Genomic DNA, 22718 nt, shown 5'->3' on the forward strand with positions numbered 1-22718 from the left:
TGGAAGACTGTCTTACAAGAGTTATTTTCTAATTGTATATTTACATGATTTAACATTACTGCAAGATTTTAAGTGTTACTAGAAAAAAAAAGTCCTTTCCTTCTCTGCTGCTATTGTTGTATGGGAATAAAAGTAAGAGGCAGTAACAGACAAAAGCAAGTTTATGCTATGAAATACAGTTAACAATCCAAAGCATCCTGAGCTTGCCTAGCCCATTAAACATGATGTAATTTAAGTCTGCTTGAGTTTGCTTGGCTTTTAAAAAAGTTTAATCAATCAAAACTAAGTCTTTCTCAAAGATAAAATGATTGACTCTTGTTTATGAGTCAGAAGAGAAAGTTTTTATTCTAGGTTTCCAGAAATTAGTACATCAGTCATGACAGTAAAGGAATTACAAGAATTCTGGTTAAAGACTTTAAAAATAAACTTATTTTATCTAAAGAAGCCTAACAAGCACAAAATGCTTTGCAAATCTTACCACTAACCTATTCCATGTCTAGGCTTTGAGGTCATATTTCAAAGATTCAAAAAACAGTATAAAATAAATAATTGATGTCTCTCTAATCAGTGTATCTCTAGACCATCATTTTAACATAAGACATTATATATTGCTTACAATTTTGTATCATACTTTATCATGTAATGTAATTTCTGTCAAATTAAAAGTAAACAATACAGAGTAGGTGGACACATTTCTTGACACTTTCAGCAGCTGCTGTATTTTTTCCAAGTACACAATCACTCCTCCAAAGTTCCCAGAAATGTTTTAAATTCCAAAATAATAAAAAGACATAATGGGACTTATGGTACTTTCAGTAATTTATTGACATTTACAGAGCAATGTACAATTATACTCTTCAAGCATAATTTACCTAAAAATTCTCTAAAAGCAGAAATTTCAGTTTCACCGTGATAAAATTGATATGCCATTGTGTTTTGATAGAAAGGCTCTTAGAGAAAAAGATCATTTATTTTTCTGTTTATCTCATGCATATTTTTGATATCAGTTCATGGTCTACATAATAATAAAAAATTCAGTCACACTGGAAAAGGTGTAAAGGATAAAATTTACTCTAATGAATTGTAAAGAGTGAGAAGGCGAACCATGGAAAAGGTTAGTTATGTAGAAATCACAGGCTCTGCCTAGAAGCTAAGAAGAGATTAACCCAGTGTATTTACAGGTACCTATACTGATGCCATTGAGTTAATCTTTCCCACAGGGTCCACACCTGGATTTGTAGAGATAGGTACACATAATAAATACCAGATTGAAACTGTCAATATGCCATTTGACACTATTAGTATCCCAAAGACTAAAACTGACAAGGTGTGCAGAAAGAACCATCACTGCCCTGCATGTGCTCTGAGAGGTAATCCCCACAACACTGCCAATACTTTCAAAGGATGTGATGCCACACCAAAAGCGAGCATCTTCACAAGATTTGTTTTCCCAGAAATCTCTATGGTTGAAGATATTTGAATAGATCAGGTCATCTTAATACACATTTAATAAGCAAAGCATCCGTTTAAAGACAGGAAGATCATGTCTCAGCTAGTCTTTTATTACATAATTTATTCCACATTGAGTGGTTCTACTCAGTTGCTGTAGAGTCTTATGGGCTTTTGTTGAAGATAAAAGCAAGTACTCATCTAAAAAAAACATACACATCAACCACTCTCAATGTAAATTGAAAGTGATGAAAAACTAATCTATACAAATTATTTGAGCTACTGTTTGAGCATTAAAGAGAAAAATAATTATGGTTGAGAAGCCATGTTCACTTGTTTCAAAAATTACAGAAGATTCATATAAAAAGTGAGGAAAAATGACCCATTTTTATTTAGTTTATAATGCACAAAACCTTTTCTGTAAGTCTAGATGTTAAAGATATGAGTATGAATAACAGGAAAAAACCTGGAATATATCATACTTCAAATAGCAAACCTTTAAATGACTGATGTAGTACTTAGTATTAGAGAAACAAGTACTTGATTTTTTTTTTCTGCAGAAAATTAGGAAATATTGAGTAATTGCATTCATTTACTATGGAAGTGAACAATTTATGACATTGTTACTCAAATGTAAGATGCCAAGAAATTTTTATAGTCTGCTTTTAGATGTGGTAACATATGCCCCTCTTTTCTTTCATTAGCAGGAGAAAACCTCCCATCAAACACACATTTTTGCACTAATAAAATATTAATTTTCACAGTCTATCACATGCAGAATGAAATCCCCAATATAGTGATGGGCATCATATCATCATCACAATCACACTTAATGTTTAAGCTGAAATCAACCTTGAATTACCTCATCACCCACACTAATGATGTCTGCTTTTTTCTCTCTTTGCTTCTCGCCACAGGCAGAGGTCTGCAGGTATGGACACTCAGACATTCAGAAGGAACCTGACCTGTAATTCAGTTTTATTTTCAGGGATCATTTTGGCTCACAGGGATAATCTGGTTTGGTTGTGCCTTTGACTCAAGCACAGCTGCAAGGAACAGTCATCCCAGACGATAGAAGAGTAACCTTAAGACCCCGAGCTGCTTGACTTCTCTTTTGGCTTTGGTGAGAAGTCCTAAAAGAAGTCCTAAAGCTGAGGAAAAAGCATGAGAAGCATCTGTCACAGAAGTGCACTTGCCTGATGTGGAAAAAGAACTAGAGTTATCCCCTCATTCAAAGCAAGTTCTCAAAGGAAAACACCACCACTCATGGGAAATTATGCTCATACTGCAGCTTCACTGCAGGAACCAAATGGTAAATTCTTACGTAAATCAAACCCCAAAGGCTTGACATATTTTTCTGTTGAAGTTATTTACTTAGTTATTTATTCAGGTCCTCAGTGCATCATTAAAATTCTAAAAGGCCCAAAGATTTTTGTTTTAAGTATATTCAGGTGTTTAAATGTTCTATTTTCAGTTTTTAAAGGAATTAAATATATGGGCACTGAGTATACCAGGAAACAATCATGTCTTCATATGTTTGGTAAGACTGAAAAATTATTTTAATTTTTCACCACACAGCTGTCTTTACGTAACTGATTGCAATAGCAGCTTTAAATGTTTATTTCTGTCTTTACTGTAAAGGCATGTGCATTGTAGTTTTGAGCTGAATGTACATCTGAAATGCAATAAACTGATTCTGACAGGATATGTAAGAGTTCTATGGATCAGACCTTCAAGAGAAACAGACAAAGTAAGAAAGGAATACAGAGCAATAAAAACAAAATTAGCAAATGTAATCCTCTGGAGAAACTTTAGCCTCCTTCCATGAGCATACTGAAATTGGTTTCCTTAAAACTGCAGTACAAAAAAGCGCTCCATGTTGATTTTCCTTCACCCAGCTAATCATTTCCACTCCAAGATCAAGGGAGGTGGAGAGAGGCTGAAGACAAAGGCTTTCAAAGAATGAACAACACAACTGGATGACAAATATAGAAGACAAAACCCCCAAAATTTTCCATAATTTCTGTCCTGTTTTTCAAATGTATGTAACAGACAAAAATGCAAGAGACCCCAATAAGGTTTCCTTCCACCTACAGCCGGTTACCCAGGACCATGTCTCGGCAGCTTTTGAATATGTCCAAGGTGGCAGATCTTCTAATATTTTTGCCTTGGAATGTAACCCCAGCCATCTTCAAATGCATGTTATCATTTTTTGCAGTGGGCATAAACTCCCCCGTCCATAGGTGCTGATGATTTTGGTGGTGTTTAGATTTTTATTCTCATGAAATCAATTCCTATATAAGTTACACTATGTAACAAGACTAAGCTAGAATATCAAAGCAGTGACATAGACATACAGTGAATAGCCACCAAACTGTCATGCTTTTTTTGCTCATGTTTTGCAACACAAGAATCCATTTCTAATTGCTTTGTGCAATTTTCACCAAGAATTCTGTATTTCTGAAACAAGAAGTCAGAAGAAACACTGGATAATAAAAATCTGAAAGCTGTATTATATGTAACTTCTCAATGATTATTGCTGAAAGTCAAAGGGTAGAATTAAATTGGCTTACCTATCTTGAAATTGTTCACTAGACAAGCTGTTTATATGTGAGACGTTCTTGGTTTTTTGTTATACTCCTTTGCCATTTGCATTACAATGGTTTTATATGTAACTGCAGGTATTAATTTCAAAAATTTGCAAAAATGTAAGAATTACTATATTATTATCTACACACAATCATTTTTCTCCATCTTATTTTTTTTCTTATCTTCTCTTGAAATAATTTTTCATGACATTTTTGTATATGCATTATAAATTTTTTTGGATTGTTCTGCTCTCTTTCTGAAAAATAAATCTTAAATAGTTATTAAAAGTTTTACCATACACATATCAGACAATGGAGGTACTCAGAAAAGATAGGTCAGAATTACTTCCTTGACTATGAAAAATTGCCAGAAAACAACGTTTGATTTTTATACCTGTATCAGACACTAGTAGGAAAGAAAATTCATTGTCCTACGTGTAACTCTAGGAATAATATTTACATATCACTGCCACAACTTATGTAATTTTCAGTATTGTATAGGCTCCCCATAAAGTAATTTAATTTTTGTTTAATAAATTTTTCCTTTTTAAAAAAAAGATCTGCATTGGAAAACATGCAACTACTTTTTCCTCCCTCAAAAGGGAAAGTTTTACAGTAATAGTATATTAATTTAATGTGTAAAGGATCAACAGAATTAATAGGAAATAGTGACTAGCCTTGGATTCTTTTTGAAAGATTTTAAGTAGATGTTTAAAATTAAGTTACTAAGCAGCTACATGATTTAAAGAGGTTTTCTGAACAGCCCTGCGCTAGGGAAATATTAATCTCAGTTTTGCGATCAGCTTGAAGTTTCACAGAGATGAAACCAGGCCATTTCTTATTCCTTCATCTCCCCTCCTCCCCAACAGAAAACATGGGCCTAATTTGTAGACCTTCATGTCCTAAAGCTCATCAGGCTATGTGTAAAACAGTCAATATGAAGTACTATGAAAAATACTTTAAAAATTAGTATGCTAATACCAGCTTTTATACATGGAAAGGAAACACAGGAGACAATGTGCTAATTTGCAAGTAAGTAAAGCCTCTGCACTCAAAACTCACCCAAACAGTACTGTTTAGGGATCTGTCCTCAGAATGTTTCAGTTTAAGTGAAATAAATGAAACACAAATTAGAAACACCATAGAAGAAGTTATACAACAATAGAAGCAACAGCATAAAAATTACAGCTATGTAGTTTGTAAACTGGGCAGAAACACCAATTAAGTGTAGTGGTTTGGTTCAAAATATCTATTACTTATTTTCCTTCTGTGAGATAAGAATTAGGAGAAAGCAAAGCAGGCACAAACAGTTGCAGTACAAAGAAAGAGTTTTATTACTAATAGAATTAAAAGTAAAGAGAAATAACAAGAAATTAAAACAAACCCTTTCCCCCTTTCCAGCACTTTCCTCCTTTTACCCAACTCACACAAAGGGTAACAGAACATGGGATTTTAGTCAGTGTTGCAGTTCTTGATAAGTCTCTTTCATGTGCTTAAGGAAAAAAGGGTTTTCTTCAGCTGCACATGGCTCCCAAACTGCCACCAACAGCAGACCCACCCAGAAAGAAACAATCTGCTGTGGTGTAAAACTAGTCTCTTCCATGAAAATCTCACAGTTCCTTTGATTCACCAAAATATGAATATTGATCTAATATCAATATCCAACTGAGACAGACAAAAACTCTCTAACAGTTTAGAGTTAGAAAGTGTATGTTTTATTTGGCACCAGGCACTGCGTGGGATAGCTCCCTAAGATGCAGGGCCCCGATCCAAGCAAACACAAAGCTTTTTATTTAAAAAAAATTATGACTATCCAAAATACAAATGCATATTCATAACATTAACACCTCCCATTCTCCGCTTCGTATGGAAATGAGCTTAAATGTCATTAAGCATGCGTAGTGTGTGTTCTGAATTGAATCGGTGGTCTTGAATTGGGTCAGTGGTCTTAAAAAGATGAAGTATGCTCATCTTCCTCATTTTGACCTTTTTGCCTTTCTGAGCTTTAACAATCCTAATTACTTCAGTGACCTCTAAGTTTCTTCTTGTCTGACTTTTGAATGGGTTCCCACAAAGGGAGGAAATTGTTAATTGTCCTTGTTCCCTACACCAACTTATCAATGCTTCTATTCCTCATTCCAAGCACAGCTAAGCAAATATACAAATGACAGATCATCAGTTATTTGGCAATCAGTTACTAACATCTTAAAACCCATTTCAGGTCCAGCTCTCCTAACTATTTTAATTAACTCTAGCTGGGCCCGAATTCCTTCTTATTCTAACTAATTTCAACACAGCTAGCCTAGAACTAAAATCTTTATGTTTCTTCTAAATCTATGTTTCACCTTCACACTGCCAAACATAGGCTATCACATGGGGTTATTAGTCTTTTTAAGGATGAGTTATTTTGGCCTGAACGCAAAGGCTTTCTTCGCCACAAGTCTCTAAAAAGCCTCTCAATACTTCTATGTAGCCTGGCATAGGCACTCTTCACAATTTTCACGGGCCACACGTGAGTTCTCCATCCCCCCATATACTTCAAATGGATTAAGGAGACAAACAGTTTGTGATATTACAGTTTCTTACCACGGCATGCAAGAAGCTTTTTCAAGCTACGTGCGAGAAACGCGGCACCGCCCTTTTCTGTCTCGTCGCCATGTTCAGCTTCGTCTCACGTGACTCACTTTCTCTCTGACTCTGAAGCTGCCATGTTGAAGAGTGTTCTTGTTCAGGCTTTATGGTGGAGAAAGCCTCGCTCCCTTTGTGCTGCTGGCTGCATGGTGTCTTCTTCAATTCAGCGCGAAGGGTGCTGGCTGCAGACAGGAGGCTATACCAGCTCCCATAGGCTCTGCCGGCTCCGTGAGGAGAGGAGAGGATAAGGACCAGCCGGTCCCAGGAAGCCGCGCTGGATGGGTTTAGCTGTGTGGCAGTCCATGGCTGGTTTTAGCTGCCTGCGGCTCTGGGACAGTTCCCCCCCCAGAGACCCAGGGTCCGTGGCTGTGGTGTTGGGAAAGGGGAAGGGGGTAGGGGCCCCAGCCCAGCCCGGTGGGTCCCAGAGGCTCAGAGCCCCCCCACCTTCCGGCAGGCAAGCTCGGACCAAAGGCAATTCCTGCCTTTCCATGCAGTTTAAAATGTAAATTGTGAGAAGTGTCACTAGTCTAAAAGACTGTCCATCAACTCAGGTTCAACCCACTACAAGCTAACAAATTAATTTAATTTTTACTAATAAAGGGAAAGTTATTTTGTCATATGCATATATAATGATTTTTAGGTTTTTTAACTAACATTCACAAAAAAATAGAGACTACGAGAAATCAGCTTAACTTTCTTATCAAATTTTTAAGGAACATAAATTTCAGATTATAAAAGCTGCTGTTTTTTCCTTCTCATATATCATACTTAGTTTCAAAAAAATCTTTAGTAAATTACACACAGAATAAGAACTACCTCAATTTCTTCCCCCATCCATTTAAAAGTTGGGTACATCTCTAATATATCTTTTCAGACTTTTCAGTGTAGTTTTAAATGTTTTGCAGTAACATGAAATGAACCCATTTAAAAATGTCAGTTTCATTTAAAAAGCATTAAAAAATTGTTCAACGTTATCAGAACATTTTTGCTTCCCTCAGAGTTACATTCTGAATAAAATACTCAGAATTTGTAAAGCATTTTGATTTCTTTTAAAGAGGGAAGCATGTGTCTGCTTCCTTTGACAAATCTAGTCTAATCTTTCATTCCTTCAGCCAGGTCTTATCAAGGGGGTAAGAACTGAGGCTATCAGTAGTAAACCAGTTCAATTTGTCATGTTCAATGACAAAACTGACAGGATTAATTTCCTATTCAGCAGTTTTGACTTCTGTTTTGATGTCATTAGGGTGTAAAGATTTTGAGGATCGAGGTATACAAACTTCAGCATTTCCAAAACCCTAAGCTTTTGGAAAAATATGCTGTAATCTTTCCTTACCCCATTGCAGGAACTGAGGGCTCAGCAGAACATACACCCATGATTCTGTTGTCCGTGGTGGCTCAAAGAGATCTTTTCAATCAGCAAGGGTGGGTGATTGCTGACTACACCTCACCAAAGTCCTCATTCCAGCAAAAAAGGTGAGTTGACAGCCAGAGCTGTGCTAAACAGGGACTTGCTGCCCAGCGCTCCTGCTAGTTATCCAGAGAGGAAGGCCATTGTCCTGTTCATGCCCATTACGAATTGATTGAAATTTGCATTTTGACTTCTATCCATGGTCAATAGGAGATGCTCTTGGAACATATATGCTCATGCATAACTTTGTATTTTTGAAGGAAGAATACCTCAGTAGAGAGGAAAAAAATTTTCTAGAGCCCCTTTCTATCTGAGCCATTGGTTGCATTTCAACCCAGAAATGAAGCAGCTTTGCCAATATTCTTCATCTGGTTTGCAAACTAGAGTTCCTTATTCTGTTGTATATTCCTGCCAAATATATATGCCACATATAGATATAGATGTGTTTGCTATCTGAAATTTTATTACATTCACAAGACCTAGAATTTCCACCGGAATTAAAGCTACATGCCACAGTACATTACCTCTTTCAACAATATTTAACAGATAATTTTAAGTTACTTCAAACAGACAGAAAACCTAAAGCATGTCTTTGAATTAGTGTGTCATTCAATCAAGTACTGCCATTTCATACAATAATGTGACTGTGAGTCCCCATCTACCTTGTTTTTTGTGCGAATTTTTTTCTCTAATACTCTAAATTTTTTTCATCTCCCCCTTATTTCCTTTATATGAAACACTTCTCCCCCTCTGCCATATAGAAATCTGAATCCTTCCCCCAATTCTATTTCTTTATGGCATGAACACTTTAACAGTTTCTTGTGGGCAAAAATCTAGTTTGGTTTCCTTTGTGTCAAGTTATCCCTGCCTGAAGTTTATTTGAGGCCATGACTGTTTTGGTTGCCTGCTGGGTTCTTTAACTGTCTAACAGTTCAATACATTCTATCCCCCAGCATCTTAGTGAGGTCATGCATTCCAGAGACTTCCATTTTAATTCCAAGTCAAACACCATTTCACTGTATAAAAAGAGATAGAAAACATATTTTATTCCCTATTTTCCTAGCTATTAGATATTCTTTTACATAGCTCAATATTGAGAGATAAAAATTTAAAATTTGGGATTCAAATTGCAAATTTCAAGTCTAAAAATTGTGTTTAAGTGTGGAATTTTAATTTTAACAGCTTACATATTTCTATTAAATGATTCTCTTAAGGCTGCAGTTACTTTAACTGTGTCAGCTCTGTTTTTCCTCTTAGTTTGTTCTGAATTAATTCTATTGTTGACATGTACCAGTGAATTGTTGTGTGATTAAAGGTTGTCCAGGAGCAATTCAAAGAGTGCTTTCACACATCCAAGTGAATTTCTTTTTAAAATTATGTGGGGTTTTTTGATCCTCAGTGATCTAAATTTATGTCCTTAAGCACAGACTATTGCTGACTTAACTCTCCTTAGTGTGGTATTTAATTTCTCTAAAACATTCTTTCCAAAATGTTTAGAGTTTTGCAGACAAACATCAACCTGATGTGCTGAAGTCTTCAGTTACTGGGAACAAACTGGCTCCAGCCTTTTAACCTTAATGCATTAGTGCAAACTTAATGTAACGTTTAACATTAATGCATCACATTAATCTAACACAACATGATTTTTAGGAATCTACATAGACACAGCGTTATACAACATGAAAGCAGCTGAAAGGGTGGGCACTAAACTACTTGTAATAAGAGGATTATGCATGACTGCTTATCTTTGAAGGGATCATATAAATACTTTGCTTAAGACATCTTGTTTGGAAGAATGTCCAAAATATGTCTTTTAAACCATGAATTGTTTCCTGTTTTCCTTTCCTATCCTCTTTGCTTTCCTACATTGGTGACTAGCTATAAAGACAATTTTGGTGATGGAATGACTTTAGCAACAGAATGACTCCCACATAATTAATTTCAATATTTAATTATATTTCATTTTTAACTCTAAGTAAGTTAAATAGTTACCAAAGTGAACTATTACTCTATAATTGGCCTGCTTAGTGTCTTCTACAATATTTCAAACTTTTCTTGTTTCCTGTTCAGACATTTAGCTGATAACTTCTGCCATCTTTTGGAACTTTTAAAGGCCTGCATGGAATAAGTGCAAGAATTAATTTCTACCTGGAACATCATCGTATGATCTTTTAAAGCACTTTACACACATATTTATCTGAATTAGGTATCCAAAGCATTCGGAAGTAAATGCCAGAAAAACTAATGATGATCAACAGGCTATAACCAGTGTAAAACTTCAAGTAGCAAAGAGACAAGGTTTGGTATAAAGCAGTCTATGGACTGACCAGGTAAAAGAGGAAGAAAAGTCCAAGAAATATACTACAATGGAAAAGGAAAGCATTCATTCTAAGTGAAGAAACAACCAGCTTATATTTTTAAAACTTTCTATTTTTAAATCATATATTCAAGTTAAAACCAGGAAAATTTATATGTGCTGTATAAAAAGGTCAACATAATTTTCTTCACAAGGTAGAAAAATTTCTGTATGTCACCAACAGCTAGAAAAATATGATCAAAATACACACTTTGCTTTTGAATATTTCCAAACCTTCTTGAGCTCAAAGTAGAAAGTACAAGATTTTAAATATTCATAGCCTTCACTAAGTACTGCAGCTCTTAATAAGGTTTGAAAACAAATGGCATTGAAACCTCAGAATCTATTTCACACTTACACGAATGCAAATTAACATATATATTTCACAGGAAATACTTAGTAGGAGCAACATGTAAGGATCAAGAAAAGCCAGTTCCTAAAGACTTCGTTTAATCTAATGGAAGATCTGTAAAAGCTCAGAAAAGTGGATGTCTCTTTGCCTTCTGAGTAAATTCATTACCATACATTTAGTGATCATTAACAGTTCAACTGCTCAGACACTGCTAGTATAAAACTTTAGTAAATAAAAGATTGCAGAAATAGTGGTAGTTTAATTTACAGTGAAGAATCAGATTTTAAAAATAGCATAGTTTATCAGTGTCAGTACTACAAGGCTCTGATTTTATTTATTCCAGGTAGCAAAGTGTACTGGCTCCATTAAAAATAGAAAGACAGGTCATTTAGTATCTCCATGGAATGCAAATCAAGAAATGAGTAAATGAGTTGGTTATAAGAATGCAATTAGTCTTTCAGTAGGAAAACTTGTGGAGCAAAAGATGGCTGAGCAAATACTGTTTGCAGAAAGCAAATCGTAATATTCAAAATAAATCGTAATATTCAAAATTATGTTCTGTTTAAATTAGTGCTACACACTTTGCCTCTACTCACATCCTCTAGGTAACCATTAACAGCTCAGATCAGTCAGACATGGAAAAACCTTTTTTCTTTCTTTAAATCAAAGAGACAAACACTGAATATGCAGGGATGCAAAAAAATTTTTAAAAAGCTCCATAGGTTAAACATTTATTTTATTTTTACTTAATCTAATTTCTATTTTCATTCATTGCTATGAATGTCATACTGTTTTCACTGTCACAGTAAACTTTTCTAAAAGATACCACACCTCCACATGGAAGAAAAAAATTCCTTTATGAGGAAGTGGTTTAGTAAATTAATGAAACTACGATCCATCTGAACTATAAAATACTGTTCTCAAGAGCAGGAAGATTCATAGGTCGGAGTTTGCATAGATCCACATGGGGCTTAACAGCAAATGTATACAAGCTCTGTTTCTGAAACAAAGGAGAATGAAACTAGGAAGTGAAGACTTCATGACAACATAGAGCCTTTTTAACCATTCATCAGTCATTAGTCAGTTTTGAAAGGGGTACTTTGAATATTTGGTTGCTCAAATGACATGATTGCTTGCTGCCAATATCTTCGTTCTGGGTGTTTGTAGTTGGTGTATACATATACATATATAAAGTTATGCATGTTATAGATATGTGCGTGTATATACACACACATAGAGAGGGAAAATATGTTTATACTTCAAGAATTACCAATCTTTAAAAAAAACAAGCAAAAGCCATCAGATTCACACAGACAAATGCTATCAAAATAAGTAGAGCTTTGGTTTTTCATGATTTTAAGCCACCATAACTTCTGAAAACATATGGCACAAACGTAAGGCCAAATTTTAAACTGGTTTACACAATGGAGTGCCACTTCAACTATCAAAGTTTCAAAGAGGTGTGGAATTTAGCCTGTTTGATGTCTAATTTTAGGACAGGAATATAGAATGGGGGTAAGTGCATTTCTGAGGTAACAAACAAGTACAGATTTTTAGTCCATGTTCATGATAATCCCAAATTACTTTAAAAATAATTCTTGGGAATTTTAAGCTGAGCATCATAATCCACCCACCATTCATTTTCTCCCCTCACATTTTCCAAGTCTCTCTCTGTTATCCATGGCCTAATTAGAGGCAGAACGCACTGGATTGTGAACAAGTACAGATGGCAAATCAAGTACAACAAAAACTTGAAAGACTGCCCATGCAAAGCAAGCCGTATTAGCTCATGTTTATAAACTGTAAAAAACAACTATATAAATAGTACTTGTCCCCCTACTCATATCTCCATAACTAACTCAGTAAAATGAAGTTTTATAAATATTCTAGATTATAAGTGAGAAAAGTTGAAGCTTGTAAAAGAGGAGGCTACAAGACTTATAAGGCAAGTTCTTTCTCTACAAGAGAATTCTTCAAGAAGTCCTGGAGAATACTGGGAAGTAACAGGGGCCAAAAATTATTTAATATTTGCTTTAGGAATCTATGGTTCAGTTCCAGTACAGACCAATGTAGCATATGAAATGCAGGTGGTTTTCTATGGAATTAGAGGAAAGCAAAAAAACTTTCACTAGGATATTATTTGCCAAAGTAGAAAGTTGTTTAAGAAAGGATACAGCAGGAAGCATTGAAAAGGACAGTTTTGGCTCAAAGGCCAGCCTTCAACTCTAAGAATCTAGAGAAAAGTAGGCCTGTATTTTTCAGTAATGTTTAATTTTAATTAAGGTCAGAGATGCTGCAAGGAGAGCACAGGTGTTTTTGCAGCAATATCACTGGTTTCCACAAGTGGTCTTTGTGCTAGGTAAGGTCTTACGAATGTCAGGAATGATGCCTAGACCTGAAATATTTGAGATTTCTCTCAGTTAGAAAAGAGAGTAGGCAAGCCCTTAGGTCCCTTTGAGAAAACAGAAAACTGCATCGGTGTATCCAAATCTGAGATGATGAAGAAGCAGGATTTTAATTAAACGTCCTTTTATAACCTACTGTCAACTCAGTTTCTAATTCAGATTGCTATAGTTGAACTGAGTTTGCAAAGGTAAAAACTGACAAAATTATAGAGGTGGAAAAATGATCTTAGGAATACCTGGTTCCTGGGAAGTTCTTCCACAGTGGTCTCTGTATACTGTAGGCTGTCACACAGACTTCAGCAGTTCATGGAAAGCAGAACTGTAAAGAAATCTTGAAAAAGCTCAAAAGTGAGCACATCCCTGTTGTTTTCCGTTCCTACCGTTAAACAATGCATCTGTTTAGAGTAATGGTCTTTGGAAGCAAAGCTAAACTGGATGTTCCACATCCACATGGTGTATAGGATGCAAAAATCTAAGAAAGTTATGACCTCCAGGACCTACAGTAAACAAACAAAAATAAGACATCCCACAAAAATAATGTTAATGTGGTTTCCCTTATGAATACATCCTAGTACTTGTTGAGATGGTATAAAAACACATATAAACATGACAGAAACTGCCTAGACAATTAATGATTTCATATTTAATGATTATAACATAAAAATTACTCTTACACAAGGTCTTGCATATCCAATTCTCATGGCATAGGACAAGTTCAGTAGCCCCTCTATTTTTTTAAGGATGACAAATGATGAACTTGCATTAAATAATGTGAATAATAGACACTTCTGTAACTTCTTTTTTTTCATGCCCCTGAAGTGCCACATTCCTTCCTTGTTCAATGCATAGATTAGGCACTGATATTCATGTTATTTCTAAACATAGCCTTCAAACAGACTACAAACTTTCATGGCCTAAATGTCACTGATTGTATTTAGTAGCTGCAGTGTCAGGCTTCTTCCTCAGACAGACTTCAATGAATAGAAATAAAGAATACTACCTGTCTCTCATGAAATTACGTTCATATTGTCAATACCTCTGCCTAACTGAAATGCAGCTATTGCCACCAGCATCCCTGTCATGCATAAAGTGGACTTGATTGGCTTTTGCATGGTTGGTTGTTTAGGATTTACATGATAAAGTAATTAAAATAATTAAGCACAGTTATTTTAGTTACTAAAAGGTGGTTGGTTAGTGTTAAATTCTAATGTTCCGTGTTAAAAATAGGTTACCTGTCCCAGTGATGGCTTTAACAGTAATGATTGTTTACATCCCTCAAGTAATAGTTAAAATAATTATATCAAAGGTTATCAGTGATAGATACAATTATCATGTTTACATAAACCACTTGTTATTAAACTAGTTAATATTCTAATGTTTCATTTAAAAGTTAATAATCTTTTTGTAAGTGTCTCCCTTCCAGAAGCTGCAGCAGTTAAGTCCTGGTATTAACACCTCCCAAACAGACTATTTTTAAACCCCCTCTGAGGGACTGCGACCCCACACCGTGGCAACCATGAATATAAATGAGGGACTTTTCCTGCCACTGTAACCAGTGACATCACCCCAAGGACTGAACCCTGGAGCCACTGGATACAGAGTATTACCTCATGAACCAATGTACCCAATCAAATAAAACCTCGTGGGTTGGACTGTGGGCTGGACTGTGGGCAGATCTGGGAGGGAACAAAGCCTATAAAAAAATCGAACTCCTCCAGAGGGAGTGTCCTTTCTGCTTGGATTAGCCACAGGAGGGATCCCACAGTCTGACCTTAGAGAGCCTAATAAATATTCCTGGCTTTAGAACAGCTAAAGCCAACACAGTGCTGTTGGATTGCTGCCCTAGGGCTTGTAGCCAGTACGGCTCCAAAGGCCTTTTATCTCCATGCCCGGGGTTTTCATTTTTATTTTAAATATTTTCCCTTCTGTAATAATTTCTGAATTTCCTCTAATTCAATAAATTACCTTTTTTTTTGAGGAAATTCAAGAGTTGTTTCTTTTTTTTATAACAATCCCTTTAGCCTGTACCAGGTCCCTCATATCCCAACACAGAATGATCAAAAAATCCCTTCAGGAGTCATTTTCATACATTGTATTTAATATAAGTTTTAATGGTTAGCTCCATTCAAGATAATATTGTGCTTTAGAATACTCATTGCATGAAGTTTATATAAAAGAAAAGTAAGTTAAGTCAGACCGTATGAAGGAGATGATGTACTTGTTAATATAAATTTTATCTAACCTATAGAAAACAATTGTGTAGTCATAAAGTACATGCAAAATATCAAGAAAATTAGTAACATCTTATCCAATTTAAATACTACGAAGTCAAAAGGATTGATAGCATATACATGTTAAGTACCATAACCGAGACTGCAGAACCTCATAGTTCTGTGACCAGAAAAGTCGTAACACCACAGAAGATAGCAAATTTTACTTAATCAATAAAGATTATATAAGCATATTATAAGCTTAATTCATCTAAATAATTTTTAAAAAATATGAGTTTACACTCAAACATCAGCAGGAAGTGCTGGGAGAATGGAAGGGGAACAAGCTGCCCAGGAGGCAGCAGGGACGGGGCCAGAACTAACGCGGGGCGTGTGGGTTCCATGAAGGGTTAGTTGCGTTTCCCTGAAACGTCCCTGGCCAGGGATCTCTCTGGGGGTGCAGTATAGCACTCTAGCGAGCTTACTCCTTCACTCGCGTGGCTGTAGGCACAGACTCACACGCACACTCAAGCTGAATAGCTCACGTGTTACCAGAGACAAGGAGTCAGGAGGGGTCTCCCGTATGGCATTCCACGGACGAACGTTTACTGCACCCTGCCGCGAAGGAGACCACAAATGAAAGAGAGTCGGACCACACAGTGTCCAGGGTTTTGTACGGGAGGGGAGGAAGCATCAGAGACCAATGATCTGAGGGCACGGGGGCAGTACAAAGGTGGGACTAGGGGAAGGGAGACAGTGGGGAAGCTCTGGGGGCATGTAGGGTAACAAGCCGGTCAGACAGACCAAATCTGCATAGCACCACAAAGCCTGATGGGAGAGGCTTTTCCTTTCTCACTGTAACTTGAGGGGTGTTTTTAAACAAGGGAATTGGTCCACCAAGAGGCCTTTGCTGTTTTGGGGCTCCCTGGCCCCTCAGCCATCATAGCTGCTGGCTCCGTGACCTCAACACAGAATCATAACAGCAATTTATGTAAATACAACTTATAAAGTTATTCACATATCTACTCTACAGTATTAAGGACACACAATTTGAACATTGTATTAATAATGTTTTATGAACATAATGTTTTATGAACATTATGACAATATTCAAAATTATCATCTCATCCCCAATTAAAAAAAATGGTTGAAAATCTGTACAGATTAAAATCAAAAGTTAAAGTAGAGTAATTAGATATTTTCTAATCCAACTCTCTGGCTTCATAATATTTAAGTAACTGCAGGGGAAGAGAGAAGAATTGTTCAAAATTTCCGTTCCTGTGTTTAAATCCTCATAAGAACACCCACATGCAGTTTAGAAGTATGCTGGTAAAAGTAGCAACCATTTATATGGCAGCTTAAGAGAGGAAAATTGTCCATACTTCTCCCCCAAATTGACACAGAAAAAAGCCATTCAAAAATTGCAGGCCGTCTAGCTAATCTTTCAATCTCTCAATACAAACTTGTAGATCTTTTAAAAACTTTTATTTTCTTCTTGGTCTATAAATAAATGCATTTTCTATCTACATTTCTCCTGTCATTTTCTTCTCTGAAGTAGCTAAACTCTGTATTACATAAAACAATAGTATAATTTGGGACTTTTTCAGTTTATTTGTTACTTATTTGTCACTTGTAACTCTTAGTGACTAGGGGATCCCAACTGCTGTCTGTGTTGAAAATGGGGAAAGCTCAAGAGTGGACAAATGGCAGAAGCATCCTGTCGTGGCCAGCTTGGAGGCACTGTGTCACCTGGGTTACAGATTACGCTATACTCACCACACAACTAGACTGAGAGTAGTTTGAAATTAAAGTTTTCGCTAAAAGACTTCTTTTGGGGAAAAAAAAAAGTATCCAATGAAACTAAAGGAACTGCTCTATGAAAAACAGTGTCAGAAATCTTACATAAACTGAGGTAGTTTATCCTTCATATGCAGAATCACGCTTTACCTGTAAAAAAGCAAACCTGTACATGCAAACACAGTCCCTTGAGCTGCTTTTTGAGGTGATTCACTGCAGTTTTGTTCTTGATGCTTACAACCGAGTTGTGAAATAAACTTGGTGGCTTTATCGATTTCCTAAACAAATGCTCCTAGGAAAACACAATGTTTTTTCTACTACAAAACAGCTGTAGTGGGTTCGGTTTGTAACCGGGCAGAAACACCAATTTAGTGTAGTGGTTTGGTCCAAAATACTCATTACTCTTTACCTTCTGTGAGATAAGAATTAGGAGAAACGCAAAGCAGGCACAAAACTTGAAAGAATATAAAGAAATTTATTAACAGACCTAAAAGAGGGAAAAAGAAAAAAAATAAAATCATACCACACCTTCAGAACTCTTCTCCTCCCCCCACCTTCCTCCCTTCTCCCACTGACAATGTAAAACGACAGCCCTTGAGATGTTCAGTCTGTTTACCACTTCCGTAATAGCCCTGTTCAGTTCATTTAGGAAGAGGAGTCTCCCTTGTCCATGCTATGAAAACATTATCACAACGAGACAGCTGCCCGGGTTGGTTCTCTGCTCACATGTGAGTTCCTACCCCCGACTTGCAGCTTTTCCCACAACTGCTTTCGAGGGTCCACTCTTGAAGTTTTTTGGGGTACAATTTTAAGGTTGAGCTGTTCAGAAACAAAAGTTCTCTTCACCCATCTCTGGGAGCATTTCATCTCTAAGAACAGAGGCCCTTCTCCTTCCCTGGGAGCAAAGGGTCCTCCTCATCTTCATCTCTAGGACTATCTCTGGGAGCATCTCTAGGAACTGAGGTTTTCTCCTTTTCCATTTGGAGCAAAAGTCCTCATTGCTTCCATCTCTCCCTGTTCAAACTTCTCATGAAATTACAGCTGCGTCAGCATCTGCCTATCTCAGCGCAGGTGCTTTTGCTCACAAGTACAAGTTGAATGCTCCACCCCCCATGCCTTCATGAAATTACAACGGGATACTCTGATATATCATAGCTTTACAACAGAACTTCAGCTTTAAGCATCTCCTGTTTCTTCTCCCTCAGGTTTTCAGCTCTTCACAGCACTAAAAGGGTTAATCTCACCCAGGCCTTGCAGCTGGAATGTGGCTTATCGCTGTTGGTCACATGATCTTTTGCCAGACAGCAGGGCAGCTTCAGCTCAATCTTGGCCGAACTGGAGAGGGGGAGCCGGGGGCGGGGGGGGGGGAGGGGGGAGTGCGCGGCGCGGGTGGAACAGGGCCCAGCGGCTCCCGGATGGCTGTGGCCCAGCCTGGCCTGAGCAGGGCCTGGGCCGGGCCCACCAACCCCAGCACAGGGCCCGTAGCCACCTGTCCCAGCACTGGAGACAAGAGAGGGCTCTGCTCAGGATTTGTCTATTCTTAAGTGTGGATCACAGAGGCAGTCAGAATTTAAGTGGCTAAAAAACTTGTCCATATTCAAACTAGCCAGCTGATAGGTTCTGTTAGGTCACAGAGGAAGCTGTAAGCACCCCTTTGCAAGAACATCACTTCCGAGACTATGCTTTGCTAACCCGTGACAACAGCTTTCAAATACTGTTAGGCAGCTATATATTTTATATGGTGTTTTGTTCCTTTACCAGTCCCACAAACCAAGTTGAAATCCCAGTGTCAAACCTTTTCTATTTTAAATACTTGAGTGTTTAAAAGACCTTCAAAAGTGGGGTTTAACTTCAAAGGAAAGTATTTTTGTTTCATTGAAGGAAAACTAATGTTTCGTCTACAATCATCTCATTTACTGTATGTGTTACTATGCTCTTACTACATTATCTAGTAAAAACATTAAATAAATCCAGTGGAAATAAATAAATAAATATTCTCCATCAGTCTTTGATAGTACAAAGTGCCTTTGATAGTACATGTGCCAAACCAATAGAACATTCCTACTACAGAGGTATGATATTCCTAGATACTTTTGTTGTCAAACTCATCTTCCATAAAAGAGCATTGACAGAAAGACTTTCAGGAATGCACTGGTCCAAAAATCAAAGCCAAGAACAGCATTTCAGCACTTGTGTCTGACTTGAGAGGAACTTCCTTGACAGCTCCTTCACTCACACCATTGAAGGCATTTCAAGTTTTTCTTTTTCCTTAAACCTTCCAAGTTTGGAAGAGAAACTGTAAAGTGAAGCCAAAAAAGCCGTTCCAGAAATAACAAAATGAGGGATTGGCAGAGACCAGTAGGTTTTTCTTGTGTATCTGATTTTTTTCTGACCCCTTGTTTGCTCTCACCTTGCCTTTTTTATCTTCCCCTAGGCCTGGCACTTTTTTGCTCTACAATGACTTTTTTTTTAAACTCACTGTCTTCCCTTCACAATAGTAGAAAGAAGAACTCTGCATATATTTTGTCCATGTTTCTTGGCAAAACAGCATTCTAATGTAAATCGATATTTTCTTTTCTTTAGTTGTAGAACACTTGGATTCAAAGGGCTGTTGAGTTGATCGAGATTACTTTTAGCACAATGGCTGTTCTCTCTTTTTCAGCAGCTTTCAACCCATCAGAGTTAATCAAGCTCTGCCTTCATTGTAGAATTTAAAGTTGCCTTCAAACTCTGAAATATCTGTCAAAAAAGTTGTTACGATCCGGTTTAAACCCAGAAAAGCAAAGAAAGCTAAGTCTCTGTGCATAAACCAGAAGGAACTTAGAAGGTTCAAAATATTCCTAGAAACGAGATTAAAACCAAACAAGGTTAGATGTTGATGCCAAAAAATGGATGTATTTTATTTAATAGTAAAAGAGGCAAAGATAAGGGAAGAGAAAATAAAGAAAGAAATGGAAAAAAGAAGTGTGCGTGGGGGGTGGGGGGACAGGGAGAGGTGACAGGGTTAGGTGGAAGCATATCACCCATCTGAGGGTCCCAACAATGTCTTGATGCTCCCCTCCATCTGGTCTGCTGGTGGTGAGGGTCCCCCGTCATGGCTGTGGCCACCACATGCCGCCACACACCACCACACGTCACCACACACCACGCTGCCACACGCCAGAGTACAGAATCTTGTGGATTAATATATGCTTTGGGCCAGGTGGGAACGCCCATGTGTCTCCCCTTGCAGGGGCTAGCTTGACACTGTTCCTTGCAACACTGAGGGTCTGTTGCATCATCTCTGGTGCAGGGTCTGGGGACTCCTTTGAGGGGGGCCCCTTTGATGGGCCATGTCACCCCCTTCTGCTGTGGATAAGCTTCCCCCCCCCACCCCGGTGAGGACCCCTGAGCTGGGCTCCTCTGCACAGTGGAGGATGGGCAGTCACTGCGCCTCTGACCAGAAGCTTTTCCAAGATACCCAAAGCTTCTCCTCCCTCCACCCTTTGGTGTGAGGGTCTATTCGAGCCTGGCAGCTGATAGCCCTGGGGCTGTGGTCTCCACCTTGGAGGCGTTAAGCCTGTGCTTTGTGAATGTCCCCAGCCCTGAGTTGTTACTTTATCTTATCATAGAGCAGTGTAAGGCCTCACTCAGGGCCCCACTTAGCATGTGGTAGTCTTCTTTGCAGCTTTTGTAATACAGTTTCTAAAGTCCTTCAAGAAAATGTTTAAGTCATAAATTATAATATTCCAGTCTCTGACAAGAGTATATTGAAGATTGGACTCCAGATACATGTAACTTAGACCAAATCCTTCAATTACATTGTACAGATTTTATCTTTGCTACTGCTACAGACATTAATGCTATGAAGTTTGAAATACTAGAAGGGTTTTAAGCAAGCTTTTAGGAAGTCAAAAGGAAGTTCAGAACCTCATGAAGTCTACCTATTCAAAAATAAGCATATAAACCATTTTAAAACTAGATAATTTCTAAGTAATCCAAGGAAAGCCAGTAAAAACCTGAAGTAAAAGTATCTGCGCTACTAATTTTTTCCAACATGTCATAGTCTGTTCAAAGAGTTTTCATCAGACTTTTAGAAAATATTTACTTGAGCATACATTTTCAAAGCTCAGACAATGTATAGGCATTTTGAATTGACCAACATAACTTTAGCTGATTGAAGACTGTTTAGCGACGAAATCATATTTCAGTACCAGCAGAAGTTTCCTGGATGAAACGTACTTGAGATATGAAAAAGTTAGCCATTTAGAGTGCTTAAACCAGAACATTCTCTTCATTGTTTGATTTCTTGTTTTTCCCCTTTGCTAGTACTTTCAGGCATTTGAGCCATTGTCCCAGCTAGCTATTGCATATAAGTTACTACTTACAGGGATAAAGCAGTTGACAGCTAGAGGAATTAATGAAATTCTGGTTTACTGGGAGAAGTAAATATGCAGAATCTTCACTGTCATTCAAAACACACCTAGATAACATTGATTAGTCTTCCCATAAATACAGCCACAAGTACCTTTAGATATAACAGTATAATTGCATGTTTCATGAGAGTGGAGGAAGCAAAAATATTGTGGTTTATGCTCCTGTCTATTTAAATTCATCAGCCATGTGCTCAGTCTCTGGGAACATTGAGCAAGATCTACAAAACCACATGCTCTTTTTTTCCCTTGAGAAGCTGTTAACATTTCAGTGAGAAGTTGGTCTCAGATTGCTTATGCCAATGTCAACCTTATGAAAGCTGCTGCCCTATTGCATATTGAGAATATTTGCATATTGAGAATAGCTATCTCTAATGACTATTTAAATGATGCATGCTCTTTTTTCTTGCTGTTATTTTATGACCACAATACAAACAGAGATGCATATAACTATTCTCAGTGGGCTATTAAAAGCCAGCCCAAGATTTTATTCCTGGAAACCACTAATTACCAAGCTCATCAGAAAGATTTGGAGATGTATAAGCAACTGTAATTTTTTTCCAAACCAAAAAAGTCTTTCCATTATTTACCATTACACTAAAATAATGGTGTCTGTAGAAACACATTAAATGTCAGCACTGAGCAAATTTTATTTTCACAGTCAACATTTTTGTGATTGTAGCAAACTTATTATATAATTTTCCAGATGAGCTCTGCTTAATCTGAGTTTGTTTTATTGTTTGTTGTCATTATCATTAAGGGATGAGTTCTAGTAGTATAGACTTGAAGGAATTCAAAATTAAAGTGTTGAAGAAGAACTTCAAGAGAGATGGAGCTGACATGGACTGTATATGATGATGCTTTGCTGTGATAAATGTTCCAAGTACAACAATGCGTGTGGAACTAGACAAAGTAGGGAGAAGAGACAAAACAATTCTCCACCCACTTCTGCATCATTTTGCAAATACTATTTCAGCTGTCCTGCTATATTTTTTTAGAGGAATTCTCCATCTTTTCTTAGATTTTTTTTCCAATCTGTTATAGTAACTACCAGTGTGAAAGGAGTTGGAATATTTCTTTATGCATCTCTGTCTAACTGAAAATCCTGTG

The sequence above is a fragment of the Corvus moneduloides genome, chromosome 2 (genome assembly GCF_009650955.1).
Source record: "Corvus moneduloides isolate bCorMon1 chromosome 2, bCorMon1.pri, whole genome shotgun sequence".
NCBI lineage: Eukaryota > Metazoa > Chordata > Aves > Passeriformes > Corvidae > Corvus > Corvus moneduloides.